Raw genomic sequence first — 24,225 nt, forward strand, 5'->3', positions numbered from 1 at the left:
GTTGCTTTAAAAGTTCAACAAATTTCCTGAATTGCCCTGCAGTTTTAGAATTTGCGAGTCTTTGAGGATACAGAGTGGGTGGTTTATAAGGTGGTGGAGGCACATAAGGTTTTTCTTTCTCTTCAGCCTCTTGGGTATTATCTTCCTTCTCCTTCGGTTCACTTACCTTCTCAGTTGTTATTTTGTATGGTTTTTGGTACATGGCAGGATTTTGGAGTTTTGGATCTATGGGTCCGTCTAGTTCTTTTCCACTCCTCAATATAACAACATTTGCATGTCCTTTTGGATTAGGTTGTGGCTGTCCAGGAAATGTTCCAGCGGGAGCAGCAGTAGATGCTTGTTGTTGAGCCACTTGTGAAATATGTGTTTCAAGCATTTTGTTGTGGGTGGCTAAGGCGTCTACTTTGCTTGCTAATTGTTTAAGTTGCTCACTAGTATGTATGTTTTGGTTCAAGAAGTCTTTATTTGTTTGAGCTTGGGTAGCTATGAAGCTTTCCATCATTAGTTCAAGGTTGGACTTCCTAAGCATGTTAGGAGAATTATTAGCTGACTTTTGATATCCAGGCAGAACAACCGGTGCTTGGCCAGGTGCATACAGGGCGTTGTTATTCTTATACAAAAAGTTAGGATGATTTTTCCAACCTGGGTTGTATGTATTCGAATAAGGGTTTCCTTGTGCGTAATCCACTTGATCGGTTGGGACTCTTGCTAATATCTGACATTCTGGTGCAGTGTGTCCAGGAGTTCCACATAACTCACAGTTTGGAGTTACGGAAGCCACAATGGCTGCGGGTGGCATGGTCAAGTTGTCTAGCTTTTGAAGAAGGGCATCTACCTTTACATGGAAATGGTCAAGGCTACTGATTTCGTACATTCCACTTTTTGTTTGGGACTTTTCTACTGGAGTTCTTTCACCTCCCCATTGGAAATAGTTTTGGGCCATGTTTTCAATTAGTTGATAGGTTTCGTTGTATGGCTTGTCCATAAGTGCACCCCCTGCGGCAGCGTCTACTGTCAGTCTTGTGTTATATAAAAGCCCATTGTAAAATGTGTGAATGATCACCCAGTCTTCGAGACCGTGATATGGACATATCCTCATCATGTCTTTGTATCTCTCCCATGCGTCGTAGAGAGATTCTACATCCTTTTGTCGAAATCCGTTGATTTGAGCTCTCAGCATAGCAGTTTTGCTTTGCGAAAAATATCGGGATAAGAAAATGTTCTTCAGTTCTTCCCATGTTGTAACTAAGTTGGATGGCAAGGATTACAACCAAACCCAAGCCCTGTCTCTTAGAGAGAAAGGAAAGAGGCGTAGTCTTATCGCATCTTGAGATACACCATTCGCCTTCACAGTGTCTACGTACTGCACAAACTTGGTCAGATGTTCATTAGGGTCGTCCGTAGGAGTTCCGACAAATTGATGTTGTTGGACGAATGCTAATAATGAGGGTTTTAGCTCGAAATCGTTTCAATTGATAACAGGGGAAAAAATGTTGCTGTGAGGTTCTTGTTGGGACGGGGTAGCGTAGAACTTAAGAGGACGATTCTGTGGTTCCACTGTAGCCATGGTTGGTTTTCAACTGGTTCAGCAGTAGGAAAGAAGATATTGGGGATATTGTACCTTCGTTGGTACTCTAGTATTTGGCGTCTTAAATACAAGAAACACCCTAATTCTGCGATTGGTGGTGCTAAGTTTTCGCTGTAAGACCCCAATTTTGACCCTATGATCCCTCATGCATTTTCATCATAAGCATAAGCATTGGGATCATACCTTGGCATCCTCCTTACCCCTTTCTTCATTGGGTTTGTTTTGGGAGAGATCACCAAGCACTTTGTGACTATATCATACTTATATGTTATCATTTCACTAACCAAAATACCAAAAAATATGTCTTTGATTCTATCTAACTCTTTTGGTAGGAAGGGCATGATCTCATTGATTCATTGATCATATCTAGGGTTTGAGACCCTCATGAACAAAGAGCATAACCAATAATTGATTCAAGAATGGTTATAAGCATCATATATGAGTCCCATTTACTTCTACATGTTATATTGATCAAGTTTGCTTCAAGAGTTTGAGGGTGATTTGCCTTGGAAGCCCTAGTTTGACTGGGTAGCTTAAGTAACTTCTCCAACAACCTATCTCACCAATTGATCAAATTTATCAATGGACACTTCAAATTTCATCATCTTATGCATATATGATCTACCATGAGCCAAGAAGGTCAAGAGAATTGAAAATTAGCAAGTTGGTTGATGGTGGTTGGCCAGATGAATTCATCTGATCAAAACTGGGTCTCCCTAGACCCTATCTCCTATAATTTTCAACATATGAAACTTATTCCAAGAGAAAACTTACTCTAAATGACAATCCAAACAACTTTCATGTTGAGACCTAGAGCTAGTTTTGCTTGTAAAATCATTTTCTATGTTGAAACATTATAGGTCATTTTGTCTAAACCCTAATTTGAAAGTCAACTTCCCAAGGCCATAACTTACTCCATTTTTATGATATGAAAGATTTACAAGTTTCACAATCTAATTCAATATGTCTACATCAACTTTGATGTTTGGATTGAGGGATAATTCAACTTCTTTGAACATGTGATATGGGACTACATTATAGGTCACTTTTGACCTATATCATTGATTAAATGATTTTGCCAAACTTCAAAAATGCATAACTCTATCATTTCAAATTCAAATGACATGAAATGGGTGACCATTTTTAAGGTCTTTGAGAGAGCTACAACTTTTATAAAGACACATTTCTCATTTGAATCCCCTATAAAAAGATAAGCAAGGTAGAATATTGAGACATATGGCTTGACACTTAGAAAAATTTTGATATGTCAAAATTTTCCAAACTTCCACCTCAAAATTCTCCAAGTTCCAAGCTCCAAATGAAAAAATGTTTAACATCAAACTTGTTCCTCTTGATCTCACCTTTCCAAAGAGCTAAAATTCATGCATTTTGGATGAGAAATGCATAGGCTGTGCATGGCTTAAACAGGCTGGTATCATGTGGCATGGATCAAACTTCAAATGACAATGCTCATTTGCCTTGCAATCCAATCCATCTCCAAAGCATCTGAACTTCATTTTGGACTTTCAAGCAATCATTTCATGGGCCTATGCGCGCCCATGCACCATGCTTGCATCACTTTTCCAAATTTGGAAAGTTGAAAGAGTGTGCAAATATCATTTGAATTCTCTATAAATTGAAGCCCTTATGCTCAGAAATCAGACACACACTACACCAACTTTGAATCCCCACAGAAAACCCTTCATACTAAGAGGATAAACCTGAAAAATTCAGTGGAATTTGAGCTTGAATCTCCACTGTTTTGGAATTCAATTCTCCAGGAGTCCATTGATTCTAAGCCATTCCATTCCTTTTCTACAAGAAATTGAAGTGAAGCAAAGCACAATTCAGATCAAGGTCTAGCAAGCTCATACCTCCATTGAAGGTAATTTGCAGAAAATTTGATCTCTTTGATTCTCCTTGTTTCTTGCTCAATTCTCTTGATTATTGTGTTGGCTAAAGTCCTACCAATGTAGGCAAGGTGTTTGAGTTGCTTTGAGGCCAAATTGAAGCAACTCAGATCATGAACCTCATTTTTTAATTCCACATATCCCTCAATATAGTTGAAATTGGAAGAAATGGGGGTGATATTTGTGCTCAGTGATGTTTTCTCTTTAAAATCATGTCCCTGTTTGGAATTTTGGTGATGGTTCATGTTGACCACTCCGGCGAAGCTCGCTGGAGAAGACAACCAGAGCTCTGTTATAGCGCGCTTGACTAAGGTGTTGGTGGAACGCGCGTTGTGGATCATCTGATCTGCCACCTCAATTAATGAGGGAGATCTTATGGTCCACGTATTTTAGCATTTTCTGAATTTCCATTTAATTGCATTTTTTTCATTAATTCATATTAAATTCAATATTTATCCAAAAAATATGGGACTTTCACCAAAAAATTTTAAATATTTTTCTCTTTCATATTCTGAATTAAAATTATTTTTTATTAATATTTTTCATGTATTAATTGATTTTTCATTTGTTTTTAATTGTTTAAAAATATTTTTAAGTGTCCTAAAATTATGAAATTTTTTATCCAAGGTCCTTTGACCTTATTTGACCTATGATAAATTACATGGCCATTTATTTGGCGTTTTGATGTGATTTTAGGATTTGGACAAACATATTTGAATTTAATGCATTATTTTAATATTTTTAATTGAATAAATGTCATTTTAATTATGTTGAATATTTGGATTGACTTATTTGAGTTTCTCATTTGTTGTTGGGCCTTGTTCAAGGTTGACTTGACTTTGTCAAGTTAATATTATTGGATTTAGGGGCTTGATGGAATATACATTCCATCTCCCAAAATGAATGAGTAATATTAATTTGGTAAAAGTCCTCCTTTGACCAATTTGTGATCTCATTCATCCCTTTCCCTCTTCATCTAATTCCCCTTCTTCATCCATTCATTTTCAATTGGCCAATGACATCTCAAAGTCCTAATGCTAGTCGATTGAAAGATTAACATGAGTATGGATGAGATTAGGCCACACCTTTTGCATATTTTTGTGTGTGGTATGTTTAATGAGCATAGTTCTTAATACTATGTCTCCAACATGCATTAACACCAAAAGTTTATTGCCCGATCTCAAATAGTTGTGACTTCTACATAAGTTCAATTACGATTGCTAAACATAGCGCTAAATTTGTGACATGAAAAGGCATAAGCATTCTAGTTAGTGAGATTGTAAGTCTCCCCTCTTCCATGGTATTGTGTGGAAACTCGACCTTCTTTCCTTCCTTTGGAAGATGTTTTGGTTCAAGGATCCATGCTTGTGGCAAGTGGGTTGAGTGTTCTCCAAAGAATGTCTTGAAATCAAAGAAGAAAAATAAAACTAACTATTAACTTACTAACCATTAACTTTTACTTTCAAGCTTTTACTTTTAATGCAATTTACTTTCATTGTTCTATTATCATTTGTCATTGTACATATCATTCTAATTATTTATGTTTATGCAATTTTCACTTTGTCCACTTGGACCATATTGTGTGATATACTTTCTTGCTTTGTTTGTTTGATTGGTCTTTGACCATTAATGCACATATTAATAACAAAAACCATAAAAGACTTTGAGTGGACTGTTGGTTTGATCTTGCCCCAATTGGACTTAGAAATTAGGCAACATTCCTTTGCTAATGGACTTGGTCAATGCCAATTTGTTAAAGAACCAAGTACTACAAGTTTGAATTGATCTGATACATCATTCTAGATCTCTCCAGATTCATCTGCAACATTGATCATTACTAAGTTGTTATGTTGAACCTGTGACTTGTGGAATTCATCTGTTGCATGGGCTATTTTGAGGAAGATATTTGAAGTGGATAAGCTTGGATAAGGCCATCTTGATTTGATGCCTTTGCTCTTCAAGATTGATATGATTGTGCATTTGTGTGTTGCTTGATTCCAAAAAAAAGTCCAAGGGAATTCTGGGTTTCTATTGACATACTTGTTTATTGGATTGCTCCCATTTGGTCAGATCTTTTCAACTTTAAACTTTTAAGTTTTTGTACATAGGGTAGTCTCTTCATCTTCTCCCCATTTATTTAATTTCAAAATCTCTCCCTCCATTTTTAAAACCTTCTTTGTGTGAACTACTTTTGTTCTAAACTTTGACCACTTGACTTATGCCATTGCATTTTCAAACTTCTTTTCTTAAATCAAACTTGTGAATAAACTTAACTATACTTGACTTAAAACTTTCAAAAATGCCAAAAATAACTAACTCATTCAAACCATTTTAGGCCTTTGTGCCCCTTAAAGTTTAATTTTTGTTAAAACCAACATACTCACTTTAAAGTTTATAGCACAAACTACGAGGTTTTGATCCCTCATTTATATGTTGGTACGTAGGCACAAGACCGAAGGTCTTGTCAAACACAAAAATATAATTAATGAATTCTCTTCTCATCCCCCCATTCTATTTATTTGTAAACATCACTTTGTATAAAATACATATGCACACGAAAAGGGCTCCCTAGGAGTACCTAGGACACTTTGGGTGCTAACACCTTCCCTCTGTGTAACCAACCTCCTTACCTGTGATCTCTGACTTTTATTAGTTTTTATTTGAAAACTTCTTACTAATTGGGGTTTGTTCGTAGTTTTTCCCTTTTCCCTTGGAAACAATAAAAGCGCGGTGACGACTCTTGGTAATTGATTTCTAGCTTGTCAATAGCTTGATGATCATGACTTTCCCGGTACAGAAATTAAAAAACCCTTCTTTGAATCACTAAATTGTTCTCGATATGTCGTATCTCATTTTGAATGTTTGAATATCGAGATTTGATCATATATAATTTTGATTGATTCTATCATTTTCGTTATGTATATCACTTGTTTTCCCCTCTCTATGTCGTGATTTAAATTTCTTATTTGTTTGCTTTCATTTGGATTGATTTCATTTGGTTCATCTCTATGTTGTTTTGGATTGGTTTTGTTATATTTGATTTAGTTTCATTTGATTTACTTTCATTTTAGTTTGGTTCCTCTTTATGTTGGTTTTAGTTGGTTTTGTTATGTTTAACTTAGTTTGATTTGATTCAATTTCCTTTCGGTTTGTTTAGTTATTTAAATTTGATATGATATGATTTGATTCGATTTAGATTAATTTTGTTTGGTCTGGTTTTATATGATTTGATTTCATATGTTTGGTTTGGATTAGATTGAATTTGACTAGATTGTTCTCATAGAATTTGAGGTTAGGTCTAACTCAACCTTAAAAATAGATTTGTATGGTGAGAATTGTTCTCACTTATAAACATACATCTATTCCATATCTCATTCGATGTGATAACTTTAACACATCCACTCACACCTATCACTATTAGACTTGGTGCATTGATATAAATGATGAGTGACACGATATCACAAACAACTTGATAGCAGGTTGTCCAATGAATCTTTGATGCATCCTTATACCATCTTAGAATTTAAGGGTGAGCTAAACTCAACCTTAAAAACCCAACTTGTAAGGAGGGGATTGTCCCGCATTTATAAACATATCTTTAGGATTTATCTCCTGAGATGTGGGTCTCTTTAACATGTTCGGTTTAATTTGGTTCTTCGGTTTGATTATTCTCACAATTTGGAGGCTTTCCTCTCTCTATTGACTCATATACTTGTTTTCTACTCCTCTTTATGACAATTCTTCTCTTTATATGCTCCCTTTGTTAGTTATGATATTAGTTGATTTGGTTTGATCTATTATTTTCACAGTTAATTTATAGCAAACTTAAAGAATAGAAAACTTTTGCTATAAGGGAAATGTTAGAGTTTTAAATTTATATTGTTTATTATTAAGTATGTTTTTGTACTTTTGTTATAAGGGGAATGTTAGAGTTTTAAATTTATAATGTCTATTATTAAGTATGTTTTTGTTTCAAATTCTTAGTGCTTCATGTTAATGCATTTGTAAGTTTTAGGAGAGATGTTAAATAATATGTAATAAATATTTTTTATAATTAGGGTAAAGGTAGTTTAGACTATTTAGTTTTATTACTTATTATTTTTGTAAACTTTTTTTATTTATAAATTATGCTATCCATACTATTAAAATTCTAGCCTCATGTTTCTATCTCTATTGTTAACAAAAAGACGCAACTTTTACAAAAGTTATATTTTAAAGTTATTATTCACACTTGAACATGTCCTTTACTCACACTTAAATTAAACAATCCCTTTAAGTGTGAGTTTCTATATTGTTGTTCATTTGGTTGACTATATGTGGTAAAACAACATGGAAAATACAAGATGTATTTTGGTGACGATGAAACATGTGGGATAAGATGTTTCATCATGTATGTGTCATTTAGCCTCAGTCTGTAAGCCAGGTTTATTGAGTAAATCTGAGCATGATTATGTTTGATTTCATAGGATATGGTTTAAGCTTGACATAAAGATTTGGTTGTAAGAAATATGTTGAGCAAGATGTTTGGAACATGTTGTGTGACATCTAGGCGTGCGTTCCGCATAGACTGCATCATATGATTCTGCATTGATTATGGTACAATCAGAAGATTACCTTTGCAAGAAGATTGGTAATCCAAATCAGTTTGGAAAAAGATTTTATTAATCCATAAGTTTGAAGAAGATTTAATAAGGTATGGTTTAAATTAAAAAGATTTGGATTTGGTTTGATTGGATTTTCATTAAAGAAAAATATTTAATTGGATATGCTTTGAAGAAAGATTTGGTTCAATTTTATTTAATCCAAGATTTGTTGAAATTTATATACACAAATATTGATTGAATTTTAGTTAAACAAATATTTCATGAAGAAATTTTATTGGATTTGATTTAATTACAAGATTTTGATTTGTACTTAATTAGGAAATCTTCAACCTAAATTAAAGATGATTTAAAGTGTGATTCGGTTTTGCGAAGAGATTTATTCCGAGTCCTATGCATGAGAAGTTAGAACTGTGACGTATATCAAGTAAAGTTTTTATTTGATTTGTTCAAGTTTCAGAATTGTGTTACATGGGCAGATGTCAAGCCAAATGTTCTGTGATCTGTGAGACATCTGTCTCAAACTGGTTGCAAAAAACTCAATTGTCCTCATAAAGATTTGATTGTTCGTGTGTGTTTTCGAAGGATGTAATATGAATCAAATACAACAAGAACAATCAAAAGATTTAGATATATTCAAGGAGATCAATCAAGATTAGAAATCATCATTATTAAATATTGATCTCATATGCTTGTAAGAAGTCCAATATAGATTCAGATTTATGGGTTTTTGGAGCTGGATTTTTATGGTTTTATAAGGAGTTCATCTCCTTTGTGATGACTCAGACCTCAAGAAAAAATATCTTCTCATTAGGAGAATTTTGTTTTAGTTAAGTATTTTTTTTATTTGTATTTTGTACACTCATTTCATATGCTTGAAATCTAAAGTATCTGAAGAAAGTATTGTGTTGTAAGGTTGTTATACCATATATTTTATTATTGTAATTGTCCAAACACAAGGAGAGTGTTTGAGAGAAAGTGAGAGGAGTCTCTTATACAGGGGGAGCTCAAATGAAGCTTCACGGGTAATATTAGGAAAGTGGCCTTGAATTGAGAGAGTTTAGAGTAAACTCATTTGTCCTTCTGATCGTTAAGAGTGGAATAGTTCTATAGAGAGTTATGAATAGAAATTCATAGGTAGTATTAGGTTAAGGCATTGAACAAGGTTTTTTCACTTAAGACTATTTGTAATAATACTATTGAGAGTGAATTTCCTTTCTTGGGTTGGAAGCCACAAACGTAGGTGAAGTTGCACCGAACTGGGATGACAATCCTTTGTGTTCATTCTTGCTTTAATTGTTATTTGTTATCTATATTGCAAACTATTTTTTTCTGGTATACATTGTGTCCAACATTTGTCCCCTGTGAATGGAATTTCAATTGGCATCAGAGCAGATACCATGTTCTTTTTGGGCATTTTCCAGGGTTCTTATTTTGTTCAAGATGGAGATTTTCAAAGAAGGAGGAGCAATTCATCAACCAAATATTCTTTATGGTACTAAGAATCCTCCAAAGATTATAGCCAAAGATAATTATGAAGATTATGAATACCAAGTAGAATATGATACTGAAAAAATCTCAAGTTTGCTAAGATATTGAGAAAGGTCATAAGAAGAGTTGACAAGAGATCTATGAATAATGCTCTACCGATGTCAAGGACAATCATCATCAAAAATTCAATAGGTATAACTTCCAAAATTAAGGAAAATATGGTGAAAAACAAAATATCAATTGGATCCAATGTCTTAAATGCAAAGATTTTGGACATATTCAAGCTGAATGCTCAAGTTTTCCAAGGAAATAAATAAAAATCTATAATTTCACTGAGGATGAGGAAGGTGAATCTGATAAAGAAAAAAATGTTGTGACCTTCAAAGACATGAAAATTTTTATACATACTGGTGAGCCATCGAATTTAAAGAATATGTGTTACTCATATTCATAAAACAAAATGAACAATGTTAGGTAACATGTCTCAACATTCTGTCACACATGATTACCAATGCATTAATTATGTCTTCTTCATTCCACTGCATTGCTTTAAATTGTATGGTAGACAACTATATCACCAACATATGTATCCCTGGTGGAATGAGAAGTCTAAAAGGAATCATCAATAAGTCTGGCATGGCAAGTCTAATATTCTTGTTCATATTGCTAGTACCTCCCACAAGAATGTTGAAGAACATATTCCTAACATCATGGATGACATTTTAGTTACAAAAACTAAATCATGGCACAAAAAGCATGGGAGTATAAAGAACTTCTTATGTATGTCTGGTCTCAAAATTGAAGAAGGTAAAATTTATCGCGTGTGTCAAGTTGGGAAGAAAACCAAGACGCCATACAAGACGGTTCAACATCTTACTAGTGCTTACGAATTACCACTTAGTGACTCTATGAGACTCGTCTAATGGGTTGCCATTAAAGGAGAGACTGATGGCCAAGCCGAAGGTCCTCCCAAGTTTGAACAACCAACGTTGGTTAAGAATAAGAAGCTAAAGAAGATTAGTGATTATGATATAATGTTTCATATTGGGGTTCCTTTTAGTGTGTTGAATTTAAATTATAGGTTTTATGTCAGGAAACATGTCCCAGACATTCTTCCCAGCAATATTCCACATTTACAAGAGTCTAATCTGACTGATGGTAAAAATGTTCTTGATGTCCCACCCATGTATGGGCCTGTAAGAAACCATTATCCCATTCAAAATATTGCTTCTAATGAGACCCAGTAATCCAATATGGGAAATCAAGATGTTGATAAAGACGTGTTGGACATCTAGTCTGTCATGATGAATATATAGTCTTAAATTCATTAGTAGAATGATGATGTGACCCATGAGAATAATGTTGAAAATAATATTGAGAACAATTTTATCAACAACCCTAAAAACAACATTGAAATTTTGTGAGTGATGATGATCATGTTGATGTTGATATTGTTGTAGCCCATGTTAATATTATTAATAAAAATAATAAGAAAATAAAATCTACATCAAAAAGAAAGAAGGCTCATGCAGTAGAAGAAGTGGAGGAGTATGTTAATGACAACTTGAATGAATTAAAGGTGCCTCTGAAAAAGAAAAGTGATGAGATTGTTATTAGAAAGAAGGCACAACTTGTAGCACAATACTCTATTCAAATCAAAGGGGATGACTTTGATGAAGCTTCTACTCATATTGATCAACTTGAAGCCATCAAAAAATTGCTAGGTTTATCTTACAGACTTATGTTAACACTTTATCATATGGATGTGAAAAGTGCCTTCCTCAATAGGTACTTAAATGTGGAAGTCAATGAGGATATTAATAATGATGTCACTAACATGGATGGTGTCATTGAGAAGGATGATTATGTAGAAGCTGATGAGGATGATGACTTTCCTATTGCCAACACAATGAAGATAATAATAGAGAATGTAACCAAGTCTCAAGACAAGGCTACTCAAATTGAGGAAGAAAAAGCTAGCAGTGAGGAAGAAGAGGAAATTAAAAGTGACTCTGAGATAAATGATGAAGAAGATGTTTTGGACATTGTACCCACTGTAAGAAGAAAGATTGGAGGAAAGAGAATTCATGTTAATATTCGTGTTGCTCGCATGGATAATGTCTCATTCTATTCTAAAACAAGTGCTCATAAGTGGAAATATGTTTTCCAAAGAAGGATTGATGCTGGGAGATAGTTAGGTAAAGAAGCCCTTGAATGTAAAGAAATCATGGAAGTTTTGGGGTTAGTGAAAACTGCAACTGATGTTGGTCCTTGCTATGAAAAGTTGGTCAAGGAATTCATTATGAACATTATTGTTGAGTGTAATGTTGAAGGAAGTATGAATTATAGAAAGGTGTATGCTAAAGGAAAGATTGTGAAGTTTTCCACTTCAATTTGAAGCTACACGAAAAATACTTGAGTACATGGCACGCTCGAAGATACAATAGAGTCTCCATCGAACTTTATTTATTCCTGAAGGAAAGGGAAAACATCGATAAAACCGGGGAAGAGAAAAAGGGTAAGGAAGTCAGTTATGCAAGGTGAAAGTATTAGCAATCCTCACATCCGTTGTACTCAACATGAAGCGTTTTAATTGTCCTATGCTCGGATAAGTGTTACTATCTAAAGGTTACACACAAAAGGATAAAGGGAAAATTATGGAATATTTAGAGTGCTCAGTGAGGATTAGGGCCCTCATGCCTACCAATCCTTATAGTGTAATAAGGAATTCAGAGCTCCTTAGTTCATAGAACTAAAAGTGGAGGATGAAAGAAGAGTGATAAAGATACTGTTTGAACCAAGGGATAATGTTGTTTGAACCTATAGGGTAGATATATCTAAACCCAAGAAGAAAACTGGCATCAAGCCAAAAATAAGGATATTTTCCTATATAAGGACTTACAAGGACATAAAAGGAAATGTTTTCCTATACAAGACAAACAACTCTTGGATCATAGGTGGGCATTGATTATTGGCCCAAAAGTATGTATGGAACTCAAAGAAATAGTGTATTTTACTCAAGGAGAAAGAATATCACTAGGGATGAATGAAGGTAGAAGATATTAAATAGTGAATAATGGAAGGTGAATGGAATGATAAAGAGAAATAATTAATGTACTCGCCAAGGATTCGCATCCTCGTTCCTACGTACTATCATCGTTTAATGAAAAACTCAAAGCTCCTAGTTCATAGAGATAAGACGGAAAGAAATAAAAGAGATGTTTGCCTAAGAAACTAGGATTGACCATACAAACACAAATGAAAGGGTATGATTGAAGTGATGAAAATCATAACTTGTACCAAAAGACAATGGTATTGTTGGAATCTATAAGGTAATGATGTTTGAATCAAAGAGTAAAGGTGGCATGAACCAATATATGATATGGAAAAAAAGAAAAGGGTTTTGCCTAATGTAACACCCCGATAAAATATGATAATTGTTTAATTTAAGTTTAATAGTATATTATGATGATAATATGAATGAGAGGGTATTATTTTTCAAAATAAAAGATAAACCATTCATATATATTATTATTAGTATATTTATTAATTTAATTAAATAATTGGAATATTATTGGATTATTATTATTGGAATAATAAAGTTGGAATCAGTAAAGAGTCCCATTTGGTAAAGAGGGTTTTACACGTGAAAACAGAGAACACGTAACCTTTGGGAGAAAAGAGAAGAAACTGAGAAAGGGAGAAGAAGAGGCTAGGGCTCAGAGGAGAGTTCACGATTGTTGAAGGTCAAAGAATCAATTGCCGGATTAACTCAGGTAAGGGGGGTTTATCGTCGTTTAATGGGTATTATGGGTTAACATGTAATGGGTAGTAATAAACCATTGAATCGACTCTAATTAGGATGATGAATGCTGCAAATTGTGAACTTATGGATGAATGAGATATGAGTTATAATTGAAGAAAATTCGTAGGAATTAGATGTAATAAGATTAGAAATTTTGGAATTGAATGGGTATGATCTGTGTTAGATAATATGAACGAATGCTGTGTAAAAATTGGACTGTGGAAGGTTGGATCTGAGAAATCTCGTAGCAGAGAAAACCCATAGCAGATCTGGAATTTGGTTTCTGGTCATACGCGTATGACACTAGGCCATACGCGTATGAGATGGCCTGGTACGCGTATGGGGTGAGGCCATACGCGTATGAATGAAGAAGATGATGTTCTAACGTAGCTTTGTCTCTGTTGGTACGCGTATGGGAGAAGTGGTACGCGTAGCATACGCGTATGAGACAGGCCATACGCGTATGGGCTTGGCTAGGAAATGTGCCATACGCGTATGGGCATGAGGCATACGTGTATGGGCAGAAGTTTGATTTTTCTGAGCTGTTGTTGTGCAGTTTTGGTCGTTTCAGTTGAGTGATGTAATTTAGCTGATGTATGATATAGTAGGGATCATTTCCCGTTGTTTTGAGCAGTATAGGTATTAGTAGAGTGTGCTAATACTGTGATTTATTATTTGGCATGACATGATATGATTATGTGATAAATATGCTGATGATGTATGATGGTATGCATAATGCTGTGAATATATCTATTATGTATGCAATTGTGGATGGACTGTTTATGGCTTAGAGTGTGAGCATATGTCCATTGTGGATTGTTGTTGATGTTTGCATGCTAGGTGATTTAGCGTGCATAGCATGGCCTTTATGGTGGTAGCTAATTCCCATGGTGAGGAATTAGTGAGTGAGTCACTAGGTCTCAAAAGAGTGGGACTAGTGAGCTTGGTAGCCGTATCTGGGTTTGATCGGTGAGGTTGAACTATGTGTTCACGAATAGTCGGTACCGCATGCATGGAGTCTCATTTCATAATGTATGTATGGCGTATAATATGAATGGATGTATTCCAATATTATACGTGTGTTTGGTGTTTGTGTTGAATATGATTATGAGTTGATGTTGTCGTTGCTGAATGTGTGATATGATTAGGGTGATGAATGTGTTAATTTACTTAACATTACATGATATTTTATAATGCTTGTTATATCGATTGAGGAACTCACCCTTACAACTATGTTTCAGGTAACGAGCAGTGATTGAGTAGAAGCTAGTGCTTGGAGTCTAGTGTAGTTCCTTAGTGGGTCATGCTCTGGTATATGTAACATCGGGACGGGATGTTTTACTTTGTTTTCATTTTGGTTGATTGAACAACTTTACCTGTAATGTGTTACATGGTTTGCATGTTGTTAGATTTCTATCCGCTGCGAATTGTGCAATGTTTTATTTTGATTTAATAAATGAGCATGACAAGTTATTTTGGTGAATGGTGTGAAGTGTCAAGTGTGACACCCTGAAATTGCATATCTACTCTGATTCATATTTTGTTGTTTTAATTAATTATTGGGGTATTTTAGAAGGGTGTTACATTAGTGGTATCAGAGCATAGTCGGTCGAGTCGAGTCGTAATTATTCTGTTTCCCTGTATGTGATAGGTGTTGTGTAATCCTATCAGTACTTATTGTTTTAGCTTGTTGGGTTCTCAGAATAGAGATGGCTGGAAGAGGTAGAGACGATGCTGCGATTGCTGAGGCTCTGGGTATGCTAGCTGGAGTACTTGGAGGGAATCCGAATGTTGTGGGATTGGGAGCTGCTCGTCAACTGAGTGAGTTCCAGAAGAACAATCCTCCAATGTTCAAGGGAGCATACGATCCAGATGGTGCTCAGAAGTGGTTGAAGGAGATCGAGAGGATCTTCCGAGTGACTGAGTGTGCCGATAACCAGAAGGTCAGGTTCGGTACGCATATGCTGTCAGAGGAAGCAGATGATTGGTGGGTTGCTGCCCGCACTGAGTTGGAAGCTGCTGGGAGTGCTGAGATCACTTGGGCAGTGTTCAGAGAGAGATTCCTGAGGAAGTACTTTCCAGAGGATGTCAGAGGAAAGAAAGAAATAGAGTTCTTAGAATTGAAGCAGGGCAATCGGTCTGTTACTGAGTATGCTGCTAAGTTCACAGAGCTGTCGAAGTATTACACTCCCTATGATGAGGCTACTGGGGAATTTTCAAAATGTGTGAAGTTTGAGAACGGGTTACGTCCCGAGATCAAGCAGGCTATTGGGTATCAGCGGATTAGAGTGTTTTCTGACTTGGTTGACTGTTGCAGGATTTTTGAACAGGATACCAAGGCCAGAGTGGAGAGCTATCAGCAGAGGGTTGATAGGAAAGGCAAGAATCAGAATGATCGTGGGAAACCGTATGCAGCTGGCAAAGGTTTCCAGAGACAGAGTGGGATGAGGAGACCTAGTGGGGGAGACTCCAGTGCCCCTGCTAAGTGTTACAGATGTGGTCAGGCTGGACATCGTATCCATGAGTGTACCAGTACTGAGAAGAAGTGTTTCAAGTGTGGCAAAGGTGGTCACTTGGTTGCAGAGTGCCTGTTGAAGACTATGACTTGTTTCAACTGTGGAGAGGTGGGTCATATCAGTCCACAGTGTCCTAAGCCGAAGAGAGAGAACCAGTCGGGAGGCAAGGTCTTTGCTTTATCGGGTTCTGAGACTTCTGCAGATGATCGTTTGATCCGAGGTACGTGTTATATTAATGGCTTTCCTCTTGTAGCTATTATTGACACAGGTGCGACTCATTCCTTTATATCTTTGGATTGTGCTGTGAAACTTAAATTAGAGATATCTGAGATGCATGGAGGTATGGTGATTGATACTCCTGCGAAGGGTTCAGTGACTACTACTTCAGTTTGTTTGAATTGTCCCTTGAGTATTTTTGGTAGAGACTTTGGGATGGACCTCGTGTGTCTTCCACTAGTGCAGATTGATGTTATCCTGGGTATGAACTGGTTGGTGTTTAACCGAGTTTATATCAACTGTTTTGATAAGACTGTGATCTTTCCTGAGATTGAGGAAGGAAAGAGTTTGTTTCTATCAGCAAGGCAGGTGAATGAGGCAGTAGTAGATGGGGCAGAGTTGTTTATGCTGTTAGCGACTTTGGAGGCTAAAGATAAACTGGTGATTTGCGATCTAGCCGTGGTGTGTGATTTTCCTGATGTGTTTCCTAAAGAAGTGAATGAATTACCGCCAGAGCGTGAAGTTGAGTTCTCGATTGATTTGGTACCTGGTACTAGGCCGATATCGATGGCTCCGTACCGTATGTCTACTGTTGAGTTAACTGAATTGAAGAGTCAGCTGGAAGATCTGTTGGATAAGAAATTTATTCGTCCGAGTGTGTCACCATGGGGCGCACCAGTGTTATTGGTTAAGAAGAAAGAAGGTACTATAAGGTTGTGTGTGGACTACAGGCAACTGAATAAAGTGACGATCAAGAATCGGTATCCTTTGCCGAGGATTGATGATTTGATGGATCAGTTGGTTGGTGCGAGTGTGTTCAGCAAAATAGATTTGAGATCGGGGTATCATCATATACGTGTGAAGACTGAGGATATTCAGAAGACTGCTTTCAGAACAAGGTATGGACATTATGAGTATTTTGTAATGCCTTTTGGTGTGACTAATGCGCCTGGGGTATTTATGGAGTATATGAATAGGATTTTCCATCCGTACCTAGACAAGTTTGTTGTGGTGTTTATTGACGATATTTTGGTGTATTCGATATCTGAAGAAGAGCATGCTGAACATTTGAGAGTGGTTTTAGGAGTTCTACGAGAAAAGAAGTTATTTGCTAAACTGTCCAAGTGTGAATTTGGTTAGAAGAGGTTAGTTTTCTTGGTCATGTGGTTTCAAGAGGTGGTGTTGCTGTTGATCCTTCTAAGATAGAAGCGGTATCTAAGTGGGAAGCTCCGAAGTCAGTTTCTGAGATAAGGAGTTTTCTTGGACTTGCAGGTTATTATAGGAAATTCATTGAGGGATTTTCTAAGTTGGCGTTACCGTTGACGATGTTGACTAGAAAGGGGCAAGCGTTTGTCTGGGACTCAAAATGTGAAGAAGGGTTCCAAGAGTTAAAGAGAAGGTTAACTACTGCTCCTATTCTGATATTACCAAGTCCGTCGGAACCATTTGAGGTTTACTGTGATGCTTCATTTTTGGGTTTGGGTGGTGTTTTGATACAGAATAAGCAGGTTGTAGCTTATGCTTCGAGACAACTGAAGGTTCATGAGAGGAACTATCCGACACATGATTTGGAGTTGACAGTTGTGGTATTTGTTCTGAAGTTATGGAGGCATTACTTGTACGGGTCCAGATTTGAGGTTTTCAGTGACCATAAAAGTTTAAAGTATTTGTTTGATCAGAAAGAGTTGAATATGAGACAGAGGAGATGGTTAGAGTTTCTGAAGGATTATGACTTTGGTTTGAATTACCATCCGGGTAAAGAAAACGTAGTGGCTGATGCATTGAGTCGGAAATCATTGCATATGTCTACGTTAATGGTTAAGGAATTGGATTTAATTGAACAGTTTAGAGACTTGAGTTTGGTGTGTGAGAGTACTCACAATAGTGTTAAATTGGGAATGCTGAAGTTAACGAGTGGTATTCTGGATGAGATTAGAGAGGGTCAGAAATCCGATGTGCTTTTGGTTGATAAGTTGACTCTAGTGAATCAAGGTCAAGGTGGTGAATTCAGAGTTGATGAGAATGGTGTTTTGAAATTTGGTAATCGGGTGTGTATTCCGGATGTTACCGAACTTAAGAAGGGTATTCTTGAGGAAGGACATCGTAGTGGCCTGAGTATTCATCCTGGGGCTACGAAGATGTATCATGATTTAAAAAAGTTATTTTGGTGGCCGGGAATGAAAAGGGAAATTGCAAGTTTTGTTTATTCTTGTTTGACTTGTCAGAAGTCAAAGATTGAGCATCAGAAGCCGTTTGGGCTAATGCAACCGCTGGCTATTCCAGAGTGGAAGTGGGATAGTATCAGTATGGATTTTGTTTCTGGTTTACCGAGGACAATTAAGAATTTTGAAGCTATTTGGGTGATTGTTGACAGATTGACAAAATCGGCTCATTTCATTCCGATCAGAATGGATTATCCGTTAGAGAGATTAGCGGAGTTGTATATTGAGAAAATTGTAAGTTTGCATGGTATTCCGTCGAGTATTGTTTCGGACAGAGATCCTAGATTTACATCGAAGTTCTGGGAAGGTTTGCAGAGGGCTTTGGGAACTAAGCTGAGACTGAGTTCTGCATATCATCCGCAGACTGATGGTCAGACTGAGAGGACGATTCAGTCACTGGAGGATCTTTTGAGGGCTTGTGTTTTGGAAAAGGGAGGTGCTTGGGATTGTTATTTACCTTTGATTGAGTTTACCTACAACAATAGTTTTCATTCGAGCATTGGTATGGCACCGTTTGAAGCTTTGTATGGTAGGAGATGTCGGACACCTTTATGTTGGTATGAGTCCGGTGAGAGTGCTGTGGTTGGACCGGAGATTGTTCAACAAACTACGGAAAAGATTAAGATGATTCAGGAGAAGATGAGGATTGCTCAGAGTCGTCAGAAGAGTTATCACGACAAGAGGAGGAAGTCACTTGAGTTTCAAGAGGGAGATCATGTGTTCCTTCGTGTTACTCCGATAACTGGGGTTGGTCGAGCTTTGAAGTCGAAGAAGTTGACACCTCGATTTATTGGTCCTTACCAGATTTTGGAGAGGATAGGGGAGGTAGCCTATCGTATCGCTTTACCGCCGTCACTTGCGAATTTGCATGAGGTTTTTCATGTGTCTCAGTTGAGGAGGTACATTCCTGATCCGTCACATGTGGTCCAAGTAGATGATGTACAGGTGAGAGATAACCTGACTGTTGAAACATCACCTATGAGGATCGAGGATCGAGAGTTGAAGCAGTTGCGGGGTAAAGAGATTGCTTTGGTAAAGGTAGCTTGGGGAGGACCAGCGGGTGGCAATGTGACTTGGGAACTTGAGAGTCAGATGAAGGAGTCTTATCCGGAGTTATTCGCTTGAGGTATGTTTTCGAGGACGAAAACTCTTTTAGTGGGGGAGAGTTGTAACACCCCGATAAAATATGATAATTGTTTAATTTAAGTTTAATAGTATATTATGATGATAATATGAATGAGAGGGTATTATTTTTCAAAATAAAAGATAAACCATTCATATATATTATTATTAGTATATTTATTAATTTAATTAAATAATTGGAATATTATTGGATTATTATTATTGGAATAATAAAGTTGGAATCAGTAAAGAGTCCCATTTGGTAAAGAGGGTTTTACACGTGAAAACAGAGAACACGTAACCTTTGGGAGAAAAGAGAAGAAACTGAGAAAGGGAGAAGAAGAGGCTAGGGCTCAGAGGAGAGTTCACGATTGTTGAAGGTCAAAGAATCAATTGCCGGATTAACTCAGGTAAGGGGGGTTTATCGTCGTTTAATGGGTATTATGGGTTAACATGTAATGGGTAGTAATAAACCATTGAATCGACTCTAATTAGGATGATGAATGCTGCAAATTGTGAACTTATGGATGAATGAGATATGAGTTATAATTGAAGAAAATTCGTAGGAATTAGATGTAATAAGATTAGAAATTTTGGAATTGAATGGGTATGATCTGTGTTAGATAATATGAACGAATGCTGTGTAAAAATTGGACTGTGGAAGGTTGGATCTGAGAAATCTCGTAGCAGAGAAAACCCATAGCAGATCTGGAATTTGGTTTCTGGTCATACGCGTATGACACTAGGCCATACGCGTATGAGATGGCCTGGTACGCGTATGGGGTGAGGCCATACGCGTATGAATGAAGAAGATGATGTTCTAACGTAGCTTTGTCTCTGTTGGTACGCGTATGGGAGAAGTGGTACGCGTAGCATACGCGTATGAGACAGGCCATACGCGTATGGGCTTGGCTAGGAAATGTGCCATACGCGTATGGGCATGAGGCATACGTGTATGGGCAGAAGTTTGATTTTTCTGAGCTGTTGTTGTGCAGTTTTGGTCGTTTCAGTTGAGTGATGTAATTTAGCTGATGTATGATATAGTAGGGATCATTTCCCGTTGTTTTGAGCAGTATAGGTATTAGTAGAGTGTGCTAATACTGTGATTTATTATTTGGCATGACATGATATGATTATGTGATAAATATGCTGATGATGTATGATGGTATGCATAATGCTGTGAATATATCTATTATGTATGCAATTGTGGATGGACTGTTTATGGCTTAGAGTGTGAGCATATGTCCATTGTGGATTGTTGTTGATGTTTGCATGCTAGGTGATTTAGCGTGCATAGCATGGCCTTTATGGTGGTAGCTAATTCCCATGGTGAGGAATTAGTGAGTGAGTCACTAGGTCTCAAAAGAGTGGGACTAGTGAGCTTGGTAGCCGTATCTGGGTTTGATCGGTGAGGTTGAACTATGTGTTCACGAATAGTCGGTACCGCATGCATGGAGTCTCATTTCATAATGTATGTATGGCGTATAATATGAATGGATGTATTCCAATATTATACGTGTGTTTGGTGTTTGTGTTGAATATGATTATGAGTTGATGTTGTCGTTGCTGAATGTGTGATATGATTAGGGTGATGAATGTGTTAATTTACTTAACATTACATGATATTTTATAATGCTTGTTATATCGATTGAGGAACTCACCCTTACAACTATGTTTCAGGTAACGAGCAGTGATTGAGTAGAAGCTAGTGCTTGGAGTCTAGTGTAGTTCCTTAGTGGGTCATGCTCTGGTATATGTAACATCGGGACGGGATGTTTTACTTTGTTTTCATTTTGGTTGATTGAACAACTTTACCTGTAATGTGTTACATGGTTTGCATGTTGTTAGATTTCTATCCGCTGCGAATTGTGCAATGTTTTATTTTGATTTAATAAATGAGCATGACAAGTTATTTTGGTGAATGGTGTGAAGTGTCAAGTGTGACACCCTGAAATTGCATATCTACTCTGATTCATATTTTGTTGTTTTAATTAATTATTGGGGTATTTTAGAAGGGTGTTACACCTAACATAAGAACTTTCAAGAAAACAAAAGGGATGTTTGTCTAAACAACTAAGATTAATAAGACAAACAAGATCTCTTGATTTAAAATTGGTATTAGTTATTGACCCAAAGGGTATATATGGAAACCAAAGGAAAATGTTATTTGGTCCAAGGAAACAATATATCACTGCTGGGGAACAAGCAATCTGAAACCAAAAGATAATGGTATTATTGAATCCATGAAGAAATAAACTCTGAACCAAAGACCAAAGCAGGCATATTGGCCAAAAAGAAAAGGGAATGAAATGTTTTCCTATCAAGACAAATAACTCTTAGTTCACAAGGTGGGCATTGGTTATTCACCCAAGAAGGTATATAGAATCCAAAGGGAAAGGTTTTTTTGTTCCAAACAGATATAGTATAATACTATTGTGGAAAGAAACTGAAGTTGCACAAGACTTGGTAGTTATTTGATATGAACCATATTAAGGTCTATGAGTAAAGGTGAATGTAAGACCCCAATTTTTACCCTAAGATCCCTCATGCTATCTCATCATTTACATTGGCTTTGGGATCACACCTTGACATCCTCCTTACCCTTTATTCATTGGGTTTACATTGGGAGAGATCACGAACCGCATATGTCGTATCATACTTTTGTTTTCCTTTGTTTACTAACCAAAATACCAAAAATATGTCTATATATATATATATATATATATATATATATATATATATATATATATATATATATATATATATATATATATATATATATATATATATATATATATATATATATATATATATATATATATCTTTGATTCTTTTGTAGGTAGTGTGTGTATCCACCAATGCCTCATCAAGCTCACAACTAGGATTTAAGACCCTTAGTGTAAGGAGATCAAACAAGAGATGGTTCACAATGGTTCTAAGCATATTTGTCGTATCATACTTTTGTTTTCCTTTGTCTACTAACCAAAAAACCAAAAATATATCGATATATATATATATATATATATATATATATATATATATATATATATATATATATATATATATATATATATATATATATATATATATATCTTTGATTCTTTTGTAGGTAGTGTGTGTATCCACCAATGCCTCATCAAGCTCACAACTAGGATTTAAGACCCTCAGTGTAAGGAGATCAAACAAGATATGGTTCACAATGGTTCTAAGCATCATACATGAATCCCCATGTTCTTCATTTATCATTTGGATCACCAACCGCATTTGTCGTATCATACTTTTGTTTTCCTTTGTCTACTAACCAAAATACCAAAATATGAATATATATATATATATATATATATATATATATATATATATATATAATATATATATATATATATATATATATATATATATATATATATATATATATATATATATATATATATATATATATATATATATATATATAATATATATATATCTTTGATTCATTTGTAGGTAGTGTGTGTATCCACCAATGCCTCATCAAGCTCACAACTAGGATTTAAGACCCTCAGTGTAAGGAGATCAAACAAGAGATGGTTCAAAATGGTTCTAAGCATCATACATGTATCCCCATGTTCTTCATTTATCATTTGGATCAAGAAATCATCAAGAGTTTGAAGCTTGTTTGCCTTTCGAAACCCTAGTTCATTTGGGTATCTTGTGTGACTTCCTCAGCAAGTTTCTTCAACAATTGGTCCAATATATCAAGATATACTTCATTTCACATCATTTTATGCATACATGATCCTCAATGATCCCAAAAGATCAATAGAACTTCAAGTTTTCAAGTTGGTTCAAAGAGGTTGACCAGAGAAAATCAACTAGTCAAAACTGGGGTTCCCTAGACCCTATCTCCTACAATTTTTGTCATATGAAAATTATTCCAAGAGAAATGTTACTCCTCATGACATTACAAACAACTTTCGTTTTGACATCAAAATCTAGTTTTGCTTGGAAAGTATTTTTTTATGGTGAAATATTATAGGTCATTTTGTTTGTGCCCTAGTTAGGAGGTCAACTTTCACGGACCATAACTTGCTCAATATTTATTAGATGAAGGCCATCCAAGTTTCATGATCAATTTCAAGATGTCCTATCCAACTTTTATTATTTGAGAAGTTTCAAATTCAACTTGCAAGGGCATGTTCCAAGAGGAAACATTATACGTCATTTTGGGCCATTACCATTGAACAAGTAATTTTCCTCAACTTCTAAAATGTATAACTCATTCATGCCGAATCCAAATGAGGTCAAACTTTTTACCAAATTAAATAGTATTGAAATATCTACAACATTAATGAAGAAACGATTTCCATCTGAAACTCATAGCAAAAGTTATCCAAGCTGGAAGAAGTGGATATTTGACTTGGTACTTAGAATTTTTTTAATTATGTTTGATTTCTCAAACTTCCACCTCAAAATTCATTAGGATCCAAGCTTTAAATGGAAAAGTGTTCAACATGAAATTTGTCCCCCTTGATGTCACCTTTCCAAAATGTCCAAGATCATTTCATTTGGACAAGATTTGAAGGACTTGCACATGGTTACTCTTCTTGGTCCCATTTGGATGAATCACATAATCACTTCTCAAGTATAATTGCATGGCTTCATGTTAAGATTTCAGCATCATTCATGCTCATTTCTGGATCTATTCCAATCATCTCATGGGCCTATCACACGCCCATGCAAGCATGCACTAACATTTTCAATTTTGGTCAAATTTT

General features: G+C 35.8%; 1 non-coding gene across 1 annotated transcript; it reads left to right on the forward strand.

The window, feature by feature from the left end:
• Positions 1 to 1,073: 1,073 nt before the first annotated feature.
• On the forward strand, positions 1,074 to 1,180 carry LOC127133535 (small nucleolar RNA R71). Its single transcript, XR_007807498.1, has one exon. It is a non-coding gene; the product is annotated as a small nucleolar RNA R71 (small nucleolar RNA).
• The last annotated feature ends 23,045 nt before the right edge of the window (positions 1,181 to 24,225 follow it).

Source organism: Lathyrus oleraceus, chromosome 3 (genome assembly GCF_024323335.1).
Source record: "Lathyrus oleraceus cultivar Zhongwan6 chromosome 3, CAAS_Psat_ZW6_1.0, whole genome shotgun sequence".
NCBI classification, from domain to species: Eukaryota; Viridiplantae; Streptophyta; class Magnoliopsida; order Fabales; family Fabaceae; genus Lathyrus; species Lathyrus oleraceus.